This window comes from Osmerus mordax, chromosome 14, assembly GCF_038355195.1.
Source record: "Osmerus mordax isolate fOsmMor3 chromosome 14, fOsmMor3.pri, whole genome shotgun sequence".
Lineage (NCBI taxonomy): Eukaryota > Metazoa > Chordata > Actinopteri > Osmeriformes > Osmeridae > Osmerus > Osmerus mordax.
Window position 1 is genome coordinate 4,082,362 of NC_090063.1, and position 14,545 is coordinate 4,096,906.

Genomic DNA, 14,545 nt, shown 5'->3' on the forward strand with positions numbered 1-14,545 from the left:
AAAAGTCATCCGACCAATAGAAGGGCAACTCTTGGTCTTGGCTGAAACTTGAGTTGTGATCCGACAAGTGGTTCTGTAGTAAAGAAGGAGTGGAGGGAGGGAGGAAGAGGAGGGAGAGAGGGAGGGAGGGATGAAGGAAGGGAGAGGAGAGGGAGGAAGAGGAGGAGGAGGAGAGGAGGCGGGGAGGGGATCACTGTCAAAGAAAGAAGGACAGAGGTCACTGGGGTTCAAAAGAACAAGGCCCACCCCCCCTCCCCCCGCCTCTCCTCTCCCTCCATCCTCTTTTAAATCTCCCTCCATCTCTCTCCGGCAGTGGAGCCCGGCGACCCTGGAGGAGCCCTGAGCAGGTCACGTGAGGTCAGAGCGGGTCGAGGACGGGGGGGGGAGACTTTTGGGAGGCCCCTCCAGGGCTTATTCAGAGACGGGTGACGGGTCAGTTACTAAGCTCACTATAAACACAGACCACCGTCTCCCTCCCCAACTGAACCCCGACTCTCCTTCACTCCCCCCCCCCCACCACCCCTGAGTCAGCTACGTCCTAAAGAACATTCATGTTAAGTCAAGGATGAGATGACGGTGTGAGAGGAGTAGATCAATCGGGAGGAAAAAGCTAAGCTTCCCTCACTCGATCGAAACGGTCAATCCATACTGCTTGATACCGCTCATCTCTCTCTCTCTCCCTACCGTTGATTTCTCTATCGCCCCCCCCCTTCTCTTTCTCTCTCCTCTCTCTACCGCTCCTTTGACGTAAGGATGAGGCATGTTCACATATCCGTTACATTTGAGTTACTGTCCTGCGCTACTCATTCACAACAGCAGAGGGAGATCAGGGCTTTTTCGAGCCCAAAATTGGATTTAGAACAAACATTATGGACATGATAAAATGGATCAAAGATAACAAATGATAGATAACAAACTTTACATCAATCGAAATGTGTTGTTTTCCTTTTATCTACAGATCACACATCGATTATTTTAAGAGTAAAATTGAGGATAAAAGACAATACACAAACCACACATTGTCAGACTCGTAGGCCACGGAGCATTCTTACTGTCTGTCTTCAAAAGATTTGAATCAAGTACGATTTTCCTTCTTTCAGACGAAATCTCATGTCATCTTTCTAGATTTCCCCGGAGAACACATCAACTCAGACAGGAATGTAAGGGGGACGAGCTGCAGGGCCAAGAAGTCACTCACCCTAAAGTGGTATCTATATCGCTCTCTGAGCGCCCTCATTCTATTTGATATGAAGTCTCTTTTGATCTCGGAGACTCTTGTTTCTCCCTAAATTAAATATGCCAACCCACCCCTCCATCTTAGTCCTTACAAGCTCACGCTAGAGTTGTGCACACGTACTCACAGACACACACACACACACACCAAATGCCATGACAGAGATGCATGGCTTCTAATGGGGCTGTTTGTCTGAGCAGGCGGGTTCCTCTCAGCTGGACAAAGCTCCTTGATCTCTGAAGGTCGTGTCTTCCACCAACACCTCCTCTGACAGACTGACTGATTTGAGAAAACACAAGGCATATAGTAATACCATGTCATTCTCATTGCAAGCCCAACAACCATTACAACCCATTTAACTATACCTGGAACTGTTTTTCTGAGTGGATCAAGAGCCAGGCAGTCAGAAGGGTACATGAAGGGGTCCTGCAGCGTGGCCCAGTAGAACTAATGACCTCTTCAAACAGGCCAGGACACGGCTCCCAGAGGAAGGAACCAACTATTCGCCACAGATAACCTGCAACACCTGTCTCTGAACTCTCTCTACTGTGCGAGGGCTGCTTCCGCTGGGATAAACCACTGGTAGAGCCTCGAAACCAAACCCATGTGTGTGTTTGACTTTGTGTGTGTGTAAGCGAGTTCTCTAGTTGTGTCAACTACCATAGATAGCAGGCAGGCACTGAGAGAAGATGAAATAGCATCCTATTGTTCTCCAGTTTGTCTTCTCTACATGGACCCCTGGCAGAAGATTCCGGCACAGATGGTCCTCTGCTCGTACACACCACCTGGCTCCCCATTTGACTCGCTGCTAGCGCAATCGAAATACGGGCGTCCCAGCATGCAACAGTATGGAGACAGAATGTGGGCAGGGTCAACAAGCTGACAGAACTTACATGGGGAGTGAAAGGAAATGACCTCATCCAAAAAGCGAGAATGAGGGAGCAGGAGAAGAAGAATATTCAGAAAGAATGCGAGGAGATACAATGAGACAGAGAGACAGAGAGAAAGGGACAAGGACGTCACTACCCCAAACCTCTTCATTGTGTCACCAGTAGTCTCTCCTCGCATGTAAACGCCCCTCTTTCACTCATCTCTTTTTTTAGAACCAGACCAGGACATGACTTCACACCCAACATCCTCTTTCTCACCAGGATGAGCGGTGAGTAGGGAGAAGGGTCTGGCTGGCCCCCCGAGGTCGGGGTCAGGGACCAGGAAGGCCTCACGCAGGCATAGAATCCGACAGCACAGACCCCTGGGGTAGGTGGAGACTAGGGTGGTGGTTTGGTGGTTCCTAACCGTCATTGTTCATTGCAGCTGAGAGTCACAGAGTTCTGATGAATCATGGTTTTATCTGTTTCAGTGACTTGGGGAGGATGTTCATTGGTCGGAACACAAACAAGTTTGGGAGTGACTTCCATGTGATGAGCTCATACTAGATGCAGTGCCTCAGCTGCCTAGAGCCCAGGATCCCGGGTGTTGTGGTGGCTGTTATGGAGCAGTGTTTAGTGTCCTGCAGAGACCACAGGAGAAGCAGCGAGGGAGGTGTGGGCCCTGACACCCATAAAGCAGCATGAGGGAGTCATCATGTTCAGCCTGGCCTAAGGCCAACGCCATCCTTATGTATTACAAGCAACTCATATTCATCACAGGCACCTGTGTAACATCCCAGCTCTGGTTACAGGCGGACCTCATAGGAGAGGGTGGGAACACACACGCAGAAATACACACATGCACATGCATACACATTAAAAGCACACACACATACACACTGTGTTCTGTAACCAATACCAGGGTAAGAGTGAATAGGAATTGTAAAGGGTGAAGACGGAGAGGCAAAAAGAGAGAAAGAGAGAGAGAGAGAGAGAGGGGAGGGGGGGCAAACGGGAAGCAGGCCAATGAATTGGACCAATTTCAGGGTCCATTTGATGGTAGCGGTTACTTTTATGAAAATAAACGTGTAAGAACCCTCACTTTTTTCATCTGACTGTATTAGAGTAATGGTAATAAAACCAGTCTAGATGAAAATAAATGACCTTTCAATCAACGGGTTGAGAGGTCAGGCCGCATAGAAACACAAGAGCCAGAGTAAGTTCGTTACACCAGCAGTCTGTCAAGCGAACAGAGTTGAATAATGACGTTGTTATAAATAATACAGGGGAAATGTGAGAAATTTGCGCTTTCACCTTTTGGCCGTCACCTAAAAAAAGCAGAAGGAAATGTAGAGGATGTGAAACAGATGAGTTTGAATGTATCGTTTTTATGGCCGTTAGGAGCTAGCGGTTTAAACTGGGCTGGTTCATCTGTGCCTGTGTGAAGCGCCATGCTGACTCAATCACATCACTGTGACCTTCCAACCTTCATGTAGACCGTCTGGCCCAGGGCAACAGGTGACACAAACAAAGGATGTTTTTTTTGGTCCTCGCAGAGTAGAAAGTACACACACACACGTTCTGACACAATGGTGTCACAACATTCAAGGTGACTTCCCTTTCAGCTTGTGTTTGCGCGTGCGTGTGTATCACTCAGGTCTAAAACATATGTAAACACTAAGAGAATAAACAACAGGCGCCTCAAACAACTCGCGCGTGTGGACAAAGCAGCATGGACTGAGTGACTAAGTAACGAGAGAGATAGAGAGTGACGAAAAGAGACAGAAAGACGGCAGTGTTGAATTGAGGTGATCTGCAATCATGGCTCCACCATCTGGGGGGACACATGCTGTGCCGGGGCCTGGGAACTACCTGCCGCTGAGAGAGAAAAGGAAGGACGAAGACATCAATGAATGAGCAAAAATTGAGGGAGGGGGGGAGAAACAAACAAACAGGGGTCTAGTCTTACATCCACCTGCTCAGAAGCCTGTTCTGGTAGGCTAATAACAAGCCGACTGTGTTGAGACGGGACCATAGACCCTCCTGGTAGACTGCTGACTTTGCTGAGACTGCACCATATACCCTGGACACATAGGGCTTAATTACAAGACAGGGAACCTTCCACATTATTAATGGGGGTGACCAGAAAGGCCATTAGACTATGCATATACTGTGTATATTGAAAAAAAAAAACGTATTATTTGTATATTTATTTTTCATGAGCCTGTGAGTTGACAGATGAACCACGAAATGTCTTCAGATTCAAATTTAAGAACATTCTTCCTATAGGACAACCCAATAACTCCTTTGAAGAACTTTCTTCCTGAGACGTGTTACCTCTGACCCTGACCAAAACAAAGCATCACATGCATTACAGGAAAGAGTTTGAGTTGAAGAGAAGAACTAGGATGATTTCGTCATTCAGTCAAGTGCCTTTTTCACAGAGACGTTAGGTGAGGTTGTGGAAGAAATTGCGATTTCCGGTGTGCTTACATTATTCACTAATCAATAGAACTTGTCATTGGATACTAGTTAGTATGTTCTCATGTAAGCTTGCTATTAATAAGAGAAGTTTGTGTCTATGTGCCAGGGTTAATAGATGCTCGTGATCAGGAGAAAGTACTGGGTAAACGTCCTTTGTCATGACTACAAGGAGGGCGCGAACTATGATCTCTCTAGTCTGAGTGGTCATGTGTTGGGAGCTGTGAATCTCTTCCTCTGAGACTGTTGTAACGTCATTACTGCCTGACTGTCACTATCTATGTTTACATTCCTGTGCCCTATAAAAGATGGTCCTCCGGCTCTCAGAGCTGAGAGAGACATGATTGAGACCTATGCCTGGTGTTGTGTTGTCATTTATTGTCAGAGGTCTGGTTTTCTCTCCCAATCTGCAGATTGATAAATACGTATTAAAATCCAGAACTCAACTGAACTTAGTCACTCCGTTTATGAAGAGACGGACAAAACACTTTCTTCATCAAGGTCACTGACATGCACCACAGTACAAGGTGATTACCGCGAGCAGGAAACTCATTCAAGGGCCCCCAGATATATATACACACACTGTGTGTAGGAATGCAAGATAAGTAATGGACCTAAAACTGGACAACCCTTTGAATAGCAGGGGTCAAACACACGCACAAATTGTGATGTGAAGTGGAAGGGGTGTAGGAACCTGGCCAAAGACAGTGATAAGGCTTGTTAGGGGGGGCTGGTCATCACTGATCAAACAGTTTATCGGTTTATGTGTGTGTGTATGTCTACCTGTTATCTCCTATACACTCTCCATTCCTCTCATGCTACACCGATAACCTTCCGCTAAAAGAGGATACACGCGCGCGCGCGCACACACACACACACAGCTCCCTCTGCCCCACTGTGCAACCCCAGGGAGCTCCGCAGGAGAACAGAGGGGGTAACATGACACAGACAGCTGGGGCATGGCTGCCCTGGAAGGAGAAGAAGGGGACCGATCTCCTGTGCCCCCACACCCAGCCCGGGGCCCGCCTGCCTGGGCTTAGCTCTGTCCCTGGGAGCCTCTCCTCTCCACATGGGACCTGGTCCACTTCCCAGCATGATGAATGCCTGCCCACCGACTGACAGGCTCTCAAGGAAGACGGATAGGTCTGTTGAGACTTGTTAAAAGGGGGACCCCACTGCACTCCTCTGGGCAGAAGCAGAGGGGGGGGGGGGGGGAACAGGGAGGACAGGAGGGAGCAAGGGGGGGGGGGGAAACAGGGAGGACAGGAGGGAGCAGGGGGGGGCGGGGGGGAGTGCCGGGGTCAGTGACCCCCCACATTAGCAGTCTTTAAATCTTACCCCCAGTCAGGGAACAGAACATGCTCTCACATGGACACTGCTGACCGGGCTATCGGAGTATCGCAGTCACTCCTTTGTGGGGGGCTTCAGTTTACGCATAGGAAGAGGAACGAGAGAAAAGGAGAGACAGAGACACGGATGGAGAGAGGGAGAAAGAATGTAAGGGGGAAAAAGAAACAAAAAAACAAAAGCAAAAGGGGACGAAAAACGACCGAGAGTGAAGAGAGGTTTTTCTAAAAGGGTGATGTGCCAGCACTTCTGAGTTCCTGAGAGAGAGAGAGAGAGAGAGAGAGAGAGAGAGAGAGAGAGAGAGAGAGAGAGAGAGAGAGAGAGAGAGAGAGAGAGAGAGGGAGAGAGAGGGGGAGAGAGAGAGAGAGAGAGAGAGAGAGAGAGAGAGAGAGAGAGAGAGAGAGAGAGGGGGAGAGAGAGAGAGAGAGAGAGAGAGAGAGGGGGAGAGAGAGGGGGAGAGAGAGAGAGAGGGAGAGAGAGAGAGAGAGAGAGAGAGAGAGAGAGAGAGAGAGAGAGAGAGAGAGAGAGAGAGAGAGAGAGAGAGAGGGAGAGAAATATGTTTGGTGTGGTGGACTGGGGACGTGTGTTCCCGGGTATCTTATAAACAGGCCTGCGAGGCCCTACAGATGGTCCCAATAAGGGGATGGGGAGCAGGTGGAGAAATAGACGACATGGCTGCTAAATATTGGAGAGAGAGAGAGAGAGAGAGAGAGAGGGACAGAGAGTCTGAGGAAGCAAGTGAGAGAGAGGGAGCAAGAGTGGGAGAACGGCGTAGAGAGAGCAGAATCACGGGTTTTGTTTTGCATCCCTGAACGCAACCCAAGTCAGGCCCAGGGTGGTCGGGGAAGAAGGACTTTGTTTTACTTAAGACGGTTTGAAAAATAAACTGAAGTCTGTTGATACGGCCGAAGTGTTCATTCTCCATCTCCTGCAGCCTGCACAGGGTGTCCCTGCTTTGCTTCCTAATCTCTATCTCTCTTTCTCTCTCTCTGCCTCAGGGCGACATGCTTCTTTGTCCTGTAGCTATTATATCCCCCCCTGTAGAACCTCAAATCTAACTGGGCACTGGGTTCTCTCTCCTTCGTCGTCTTCCACACCTCTCTACGTCCCTGGGTTCCCCCTCTCCCTTCCCCCAGCTGTCCTCCTGCTCGCCTGTCCTTCCAATCCACCCTGGCTCTATTTCTCTGACCTGCTATTTCCTCTCATTCACTTCTCTTTCACCTCTACTTTCCCCCATGCCCCTGTATCCATCCCTCCACAGGTATTCCTCACTTCTTTTGGCCACCTCTCCCTCCCATCTCTCCTTCCAGCATGTGTTCTGTTTTTTTTGTTTTTTTTGCGGCCCCCCCAAAATTGTTGCATGCGAAGGGTCTGCTCTCGAGTCCCAGCGCCGCGGAAGACTGAACGAGTCTTCCTGCCAACCCCCACCTCCGCCTCCCTCCCCAAGGACCTCCAGCCCTTTTCCCCCAACCACCCCACTGCTAATGTAGCGACTAACCCCTTTATCGCCACATAAACGGTCTGTTACGTGACAACGTCCTTTGTGTAGATCGAAGCTGTGTGTTCACGTCGTCCGACTGGGATGGAACTGGCTGCTCTGCCCCATCACCTCGCTCCAGGCCTGGACAATCTCAAGCCCTCGGACTCTCGCGTTATTTTAGTACGGGCCTTTTTTTCCATATCTGCTGGTGTTTGAAGAGGTGGATTTGCATATGTCATGAGTGTTGCTTTCAGATGATGGAACGCTTCACACGTTTCGCGAACTTGATCAATGAAACAGCGGAATGGAACGTTTAACAGGATGATAGGTCTTTCTGGAACCCGAGAACTGAAACCGCCTCATTCGGTCTCCTAGACAGTCAGACTTCGTAAAAACACCCTTACCGTTGCCAAGCTGCACTCCCCACAGCAACATGCAATGGGATCAAGGGTCAGGGTTCACAGCAGGTTGTGATTGGAATCAAACAGGAAGTTAACCTGGACACATGTAGCCCATGTAGACTTCGCTGCTCACCTTTCAAAAGTCTGCACACTTCAATGGAGCGCCAGGAAACTGGAATTGTTGGGTGCAGACTGGTGCATAATTAGGACCAGTCTGATGGCAGGCAAATTGTGTGCGTGCATGTGTGTCCGCTGTGTGTGTGTGTGTGTGTGTGTCTGTGCATGCTTATGTGTGCATGAATGCATGCATGTTTTTGCGGGTTGGGTGGGTGTGGTTAAGTGAAAGAATAAAGTGTGTCTTTTCATTTGGAGGATGACTGGGGCTTAGATGGGGAAACACCATTTAATGGTGTGTGCGGATTCTGGCCTTCGATAAAAAGTGCATTTGGTTGGTGTTAGGGTGGGGTTAGGTAAATTGATTGGATGAAGGTTGTTGGTGAAGGCTACAGGGTTCACCAACAACATTCAGTGTGTTTGGTTGCCTGGTGTCAGGGTGGGATGTAGAGTAGTATAGCAAGCTCTGCCTGCAAGACTAAGATAAATGCGAGGAGGGAGACAGGAAGTGAGCTCACAGTACTTCCTGTCTTTGTTTAAACCACTATTTTCGAGGCTTGGAATGTAGATCCTGTTAAGAGGTGAAGGAATTCAAAACAAGTTTATTAACCCCTTTGTCAAGGGCAGTGGGGGTAGGATGGGGATTTGAAAGTGTGTTTGGCGTTTGTGAATGAACTAATGTGTGTGTGTGGTGGGGATGAGAGCCAAGCCCTCCTCATATCCTGTCCCTGCCCTGTTCTTGCATCTCAGGGTATAGTGGAGTGCCAAGCCCCACAGTCCCACAGCACACTAATATAAACACTGACCCTCAACCTCCCTCGCCCCCCTCACCCCCCCCCCCCCCCCCCCCTAAAGAAAGAGTGTGTGTGTCTGTATGTATTGTCAATGTGTGTCTATGACATACACACACAATGGTATATTATTCACGTATTCTCCATCGTGAGTCATGCTCTCCGATCCCATCCCTGACAATGAAACACTTCAACCACATGAAACCAAAGCCCGAGAGAGTTCACACTGAAGAGAGCAGCGCTGCAAACATTCCCACTGAGCTGACCTACTGAGAACAGAGAGACAGAGTGAAAGACAGACAGCAGACAGACAGACAGACAGACAGACAGACAGACAGGAAGGCCGACAAAGACAGGCAGGCAGGCAGGCAGGCAGAGACAGATAGACAGACAGACAGAACCACAGGAAGGCAGACAAACAGAGCAAGAGAGAGAAGCCATTGATGGGATGGGAAGTTAGGCTCCTCTGGGACATCTGGGAGATACCCGTGCCTCACCACTTACTTTCCCAGTAATCTGGAGTCTCACACAACAACAACCTTAATCCAAGACAGGGCTTTCTAGGAAAGCGTTGTCAGCAGCAACAGGATTTGAGGCTGCCTAGGTCCAAGTTTATGTGTACTAGTGCAGCATCTGTGTGAATGGAATACTTCATAAACTGTTAAATGCTGAAGTTGACGTGCCTAAAGAGAGAGTGTGCATGCGTGTGTTTGTGTGAGTGTTTGAGCACTGCCGGATCATGTAGTGTTCTGTACACCTCTTGTGTGTTGTACAAATGTCTGCAAGTGAAATATACTCTTAATATGAACATACCTGCTTCAGTGTGTGTGTGTGAGTACAAGCATCCTTGTGTGTGTGTGTGTGTTTGTGTGTGTGTGTGTGTGTATGTGTGCACACGCCACATAACATGCCTCATAGACCCGGTGTTAGTACAGCTCCTTGGTCTGGTTGGAACATTATGATGTCCACACATGCTTTCTCCCCTTGAGTTTACAAGCCCTCTTACATAAACACTAAAACACTGACCAGTGAACAATCGCTTAGCCGACTGTTTGTTTATCTTACCTGGGAGGTGAGCGAGGGGGCGGCAGGAGGGGGTCCACCAGCTTTCGCCTGTTTCAACACCTTCCCACCTCCTCCGCCTCTCCCTCGCTGTACAACCCCCCCCCCACACACACACACACCTCACAGTCATCCTCCCTTTCCTTCCTTCCTTCCCTCTCTCCTTCGCCCCCCTCCTCACTGAACCCTTATCTGTGTCATCATTTTCAGTAGTGCAATCCGTCCAGCCGGCCTGCATTGTGGCGCGTGTTCCTTGACGGGCTGCCACTCACCACACTGTGGGCAGCATTAGCGGCCGGGCTGCTAATGCGTGTGACATGTTTAAGAAGGGGGGGGCTCGCCTCATAAAGCAGCTAGAGCACCATGTGGAGGAGGGGGGAGGGGGGCTTACTTCGGGGGCAAGGCTGTTACAAAGAGGGCCATTTGTCAAGCTTGTTTTCCCAAGCTTTTTTGCTACTGTATACACAAGGCAGGTCATTGAATTTAACAGGCCTGGTTCAGTCAGGGCATGAGCCGCTGGCCTTACTGCCTCTGGGTCCCTGGTGTCTACGTCTCTCTGCGTTCCATAGTTCGATGTTTCTGTGTCTCCGAGTGTATTTTTGGACTTCTACGCATCTGTGTTTCGGGTTCTCTGTCTGTGTGTCTCTGTGCTGCTTCTACATTTACATTAAATTTAGTCATTTAGCAGACGCTCTTATCCAGAGCGACTTAAAGTAAGTACAGGGACATTCCCCCCGAAGCAAGTAGGGTGAAGTGCCTTGCCCAAGGACACAACGTCATTTTGCACGGCCGGGAATCGAACTGGCAACCTTCAGATTACTAGCCCGACTCCCTCACCACTCAGCCATCTGACTCCCTACTTCTAGTGGAACTTGGGCGCTGAACGAGGTCATGAACTGCTGCGTCACTTCACTCTCAATACTAATTCCATTTTCAAGGGAGTCAATGAGTGAGTGAGACAGGGGAAGGGAGAAAGAGAGAGAGAGAGAGAGAGAGAGAGAGAGAGAGAGAGAGAGAGAGAGAGAGAGAGAGAGAGAGGACAGAGAGTGCTCACCTAGAAAGTGGGATAATGTAGCGTGAATAATATTAGACTGGGCTGGCAGTGACCTCAAGACCCTCGCGTGGCTCCTGTCAGCTCGACGCTCAACTTTATTAAAATCCCCAACAAGCTGTCAGCTTTGATTTGCCAAAATCTTCGGTTTCTGTAATAACTGCCACAGTGAATATTCGCATTAATCCTAAAGACGGGGCCTGTCTGGAAAGGAAAGGGGGAGAGAGGGAGGGGGGGGCAAAGTACAGTACAATTTCTCAGAATTTTAACAAGTCTGTTTTCTCTCTCAGTTTCATCCCTTCGTTCAGACGGGGGTCTTGGGGAGGGGGGTGAACCCCCCGTCAGAGGGTCTGTACGTGTCTGCCACGGAGAAGCTGTCACTGGCCCAGCTGTCCTCAGTTCCTGGCTGGCACCTGGACCCAGGCTGGAACTGCTCCCCATCGTGTCGGTCACGAGTCCGTCATTAGGACCCTAAGGGAGAGTGACCACATTGGGCCTGCCGTCTCCTGCTGGCCTGCCGTATCACACAGACCGTCGAAGGAGTCTGTCTGAAGCACAGACCTCTTCACCGTGCCGGGGCTGCAGCACATCACACAGAGCGCTGAATATGAACGCGTCTGCGCTCCCTCCGCTGTCTGGGTAATCGCTGGCACAGCTGTGCTCCATTACGATGGTCTGCTGCCAAACCAGACTGGAGAGGGGATGGAATGGGGGGAGGGGAGGAGGGGAAGCCAGACCAGAGGTGCTGCACACTTCTACCCACAGCTGCAGTACAATAAACCTCTCCTCGATCTCCTCGATGCTGTAAATCTGGATTGCGTATAGGCACGGAGGCTAAACTAGAGCACCGTTAGCGTAAGCATGACTTAAATCTCTCTCTGTCTCGTTTCCTCCAGTCATCCTCGAGTGCATATTTTGCCATTGATGTCAGTTCCTTTACTAATTGGATGATCTCTCTCTCTTCCCAGAGAAGCTTCCTTCGATGAGAAGCATTGATGTGCCGCTCTGTGTAGTCCTCTATGGATGTCCATACTTTCAAGACTACAACACCCAACATCCATTCCTATACCTTCAAATGTCTCACTCACGCAATATCCGATAGCCACAGATAGAGCACGGCTGGTTTCTCAGACCTCCTGTCTCTCTGTGCCAGTCTGGGCACCAGCTGGTAGCCCACCACGGGCTCCACACCAAACGAGTTCTGAAATGCAGAGGTACTCCGTCTAGAAGCAACACAACAGCGAGTTTAAGTGATGGCAAGCCTCCGGAAAGGTTGGCAAAGTCACGCAAAACCAATTAGCCAGAGAAATATTATATGTCCCCCTAGCTATGTAATCTCATACTTCCTAGTGATAACTCAATGTAGCTTAATAAATATTTGAATGCATAACAAAACACCCCAAAATCCCCCCGATCGTGAGGAGAGTGATTGGATGAGACTCCTCACGGAGGCAAACGTCCACGCTTCAACCTCCGGGCCGCCTCCTGCAGATACTCCAGGGGTCCAGGTTGCAGCCAACTAAACATGGCGGCCCTCCCAATCATTGCAGCCTCGTAGCAAGGGGGGGATTGGAATACTGGGAAGAATAAGCCTATCTCATGTGTGCATGTGGAGTGCAGAGTCGGGTGCTGGTTGTTGATGACAGCTGCCGGCGGGGACGGTTGGCAAAAGCTGCAGAGTGGGAAAGAAACTGGAAGGACACGAAACAAGACCATAAAAGGCATCCCGCAGTATGTGCTCACATGGTAAACACGCATTGTGCTGTGGACCACATGACTCAGGGCTATGCTCATGGTAAACACGCATTGTGCTGTGGACCACATGACTCAGGGCTATGCTCATGGATTTGTTTTTTTTTAATGACTCAGTTATCCACCAAATCAGTCCATTCAATGGTCATAAATTATTTTATGGAGAGTTGGACGGATGCAAGAATTGCAGCGCGGGGTGAGGGCAGGGCAGGGAACTAGGCGTCACGTCACACAAGGCAGGTTGTGTGGATGAGGGCTGGTGACAGTGCGTGCGTGAGAGAGAGAAAGAGAGAGAGAAGTGGAGGGAGAGAGAGATGGAGATGGAGAGAGTCGGAGGGAGACTTTTATAGAGATGGAAAGAGAAGAATAAAGAGAGAGAGAGAGGGAGAAACAGTGAGATGGAGGTAGGGAGCCCGCGAGAGAGAAAGAGAGAAGGCATGTTTACACTTGTGACTGGCGGGTGTCGCACAGGCTCGGGCCTTGGGAAGTCTTGGGATACAGGACGTCCTGTTTAGAGGAAATCATGTCATCGCTGTTGCAGCAAAGGGGAGGAGGAGGGCGCTTGATGTGTGTGGGTGTGAGTGTGTGTATACGTATGTGTACACACACTTGTAATGAATTGGGGTTCGGACTCAATGTGTGTCCCTCTTTTCATCTCACATGTGCATGCGGGTGTGTGTGTGTGTATAAACATGTTGACAAGCCTTCATTATGGGACGTGAAATCAGTGCACATACACAGTAATATCCTTCCTAATCATATTAGATGTATTAGATCATTCAGCCTCAAGCTTTAGCAATGTTCAATTATGTTAAACACAGATCATTCTAGACTATGTTCCCCTCACATTTCACCAAAGGCTGTCTAACTTTTGGCCAGTAAACCCAAACACGCCAGTCCCAAACTGAGACCCCCACCGGGATACTTCTGAAGAAGATGCTAGAAGTTCATGGATGACCGACATAGAGGAAGAAGAGAGAGAAAGTAGTAGGTTAGGAGAGATGGAGGGATATGGTGGGTTTGTTCATTTATTCACTAATGTTTCTCAGAGCTTGTGTCTGTGTCGGACCCAAAGGCCCCTTGCCTCAGACTTTTAGAGACAAATATAGGGGCCAAACTCAGATTCTGTAAACACCGACGATGTCATCAACTTTGACACACCTATACCAGGAAGAAATACCTGAGTCTTTTGTTGAAGGACGCACACACATACACACACACGCGCACAGGGACACACGCACACACATGCACACACACATACACACACACACACACACACACAGTACAGAGGTTTTTCTGCATAAACATACTTGTAAAAGCTATTGTGTGGCAAGATAGTAAACAAGAAGCATGCCAGCCAATGTGTTTGTAAGCAACAATAACATTTACTCTGTGCTATGTCCTCTCCTTTTCCCCTCCTTCCCTCTCCCCTCTCTCTCTCTCTCTCTCTCTCTCTTTCTCTCTCTTTCAAAGTCAGTCTCTCTTTATCTCCCCCTTTCCAATCTCCAAGATTTAACTTCTCTCTCTCTCCCTTTCTGGTCCAACCCTCCATGTAGGCTCCATTAGGGGTGGGTTCATGTTTGGTAGCGTTTCCAGAGTGATGTTAGGGCAGTAAACCTCCAGGGTCAGTGCCTCTTCCCTCCACCAAAATCTTTTAGGCCCCTTTTGACGCAGATCCGCTTCCTGGACAAGTGAGTTTTTTATTGTTCCTAGGGACCACACTCTAGAATCTCACTCCCTCAGCCACGTCCTGCTTCCTGTCTGACAGGAAGTAACGCCACTGTGTGGGTTTCTTTCTGAGCTTCAACCTGGAATACAAAACTTTTGCTTAAGTCGGCCAAGCCTTGATTTCAAAGAAAGAATGTTTCCTTTAATGATGTGGTGCCCCTTTCGTTTTGACCATGCACACACATGCATAGCAACACTCCCTGTGTCTCCTGCACATCCCCCTGTCCCATGCTCA